This window comes from Neofelis nebulosa, chromosome 7 (assembly GCF_028018385.1).
Source record: "Neofelis nebulosa isolate mNeoNeb1 chromosome 7, mNeoNeb1.pri, whole genome shotgun sequence".
NCBI lineage: Eukaryota > Metazoa > Chordata > Mammalia > Carnivora > Felidae > Neofelis > Neofelis nebulosa.
In genome coordinates this window covers 15,086,850-15,088,751 of record NC_080788.1, presented here as the reverse complement: position 1 = coordinate 15,088,751, position 1,902 = coordinate 15,086,850, and the positions used below count along the sequence as shown (strand labels likewise).

General features: G+C 46.0%; 1 long non-coding RNA gene across 1 annotated transcript; it reads left to right on the top strand.

The window, feature by feature from the left end:
• The first annotated feature begins 216 nt into the window (after nucleotides 1–216).
• On the top strand, nucleotides 217–1,458 carry LOC131518122 (uncharacterized). The gene is made up of 2 exons (XR_009264928.1): nucleotides 217–480; nucleotides 803–1,458. It is a non-coding gene; the product is annotated as an uncharacterized LOC131518122 (long non-coding RNA).
• The last annotated feature ends 444 nt before the right edge of the window (nucleotides 1,459–1,902 follow it).

The following is a 1,902-nucleotide window of genomic DNA, read 5'->3' as shown; positions in this document are numbered from 1 at the left end:
GTGGCAATTTTGTGCAGTGAGGAATGCACTTCCCTTTCAATGTGGCCACGACTTATTGAGCGCTCAAATGATCAACAGGCTGTTGGATCTACCAAGATGGCCCAATCCTGCCTTCAGAGAGTTCTACATTCCGCAACCCCACCCCCACCCCCACCCCGCTTTCCGGTGAGGTAACAATGTGCTCACGTGAATAATTGGCAGTTGAAGAAATGAACTTTGTGAGCCAATCACTTCCCCGTACTTTTCCGCTGACAGTTTTGAAGAGTCCGACGGATTTCTGGTTCCTACCTTTGCCTACCTGGGGAGTTGCTAATAAAGTTGTCACTGTGATCAGCAATGGGCGATATGGGGAAATAAGGAAATGATCCTCCTGGAAATGATTCCCTGGATAATGATGGGACATACACACTGACTGAGAAAGAAATGGAAACTGGCTGGTGAGCCAACAAAGCCTTTTGGGGATTCTGTTTTGATGGAGAGGTGAGGACTTACGTCAGCATTTGGAATTTGGCACTACTTGGGGAATAAATCCACCCTTCCAAGTGCTATATATGTATTCTCTCAGCACCAACAAGAAAAAAGGATATTTGATAACAGTCACGTTTACTATAATTACAAACTTTCCCCGTTGGAATTCACCTTAGCCTTTTTATTACAACTACTGCTTTCTTGGCTTCCTAAAACACAACTTCTGCCGGGTCTCTTGCTTCTTGGTTTACCTCATTTTTTTTTTTTTCGTACAGACTTTGCTGCCCTTCAATACTTGTTTGTTTTCATGCGTGCCCTTGTGTTCTCTTTCTAGAACTCACTTCCTTACCTACTAACCATACGCTGGTGACATCTCAAACCATGGCCCGTCTCCAGCCTTGTTTCAGTCAAGGTTCTCTTCTTCCCAGGAATACAAATGAGCTGAAGCTACCTCAGAAAACACAGAGAAGAAGAGAAGAGGAGAAGTTGAAGAAGGATGGCCGATCTTGGGAAGAGGCTGAAGAAGAAGATAGGATCCAAGATGGCCTCTCCCTCAGCGTCTCTCTCTCTGTGGCTCATGTAATTGCGCACCCTGAGGACGGCCTCATTTTCACCTCTCTGGGTACCCTTCTCCCTCGGGACCAGCTTTCTTTGTTTCTCTGTGTCTTTTAAGACCTCAGGGTTTATCCCACTCTCAGTTCAAGGTACCCACAGAGATTAAATTACATTGCTGGATCTCAAATGTGAGCCCTCAGGCGACTCAATTAACTGTGGCCGGTGGCACGTATATCCCAAACGTATCTGCAGGGGAGAACTTCCTTGCAGTGGGAAAGATCCCAGAATGAATGCTCATCCTCACGTGGACGTTACGGAGTTGGCCCTCTCACCTATGTCCTTGGCTTAAAGTATTCCATCCGGGTACCTTCAACCAGCCAAAACTCTCTACCTTTTTCCATTCCTCTGGAAAGAAAAACAAAACCAGCAAGAAAATTTTATCAGTGCCTCTGTTCTTAGGTTCAGCGTCTCAGTTATTGTCACTTAAATGCTTGTTTGTTTGTTTATTTTGAAAAAGCAAGCGGGGGAGGGGCAGAGGGAGAGGGGGAGAGAGAGAATCTCAAACATGATTCTGTGCTCTCAGTGCAGAGCCTGATGCAGGGATCGATCTCATCAACTGTGAGATCCTGACCCGAGCTGAAATCAAGACTCGGATGCTTAGTCCCCTGAGCCACCCAGGTGCCCCCGTTATTTGTCATTTAGTCACGCCACCCTTTAATTGTTGTAAAATGTCACATAGGTTTATCTGCCCCCCCCCCCCACCATTTCCACACCACCACTCTAATTCAGGGTTTTTTTCCCACTTCTCTGCGTTATCACATTTATTTCCCAGCTACCTTTTCCTCGTTCCATCTTCTCCACCATTGAAGTCATTTGTTA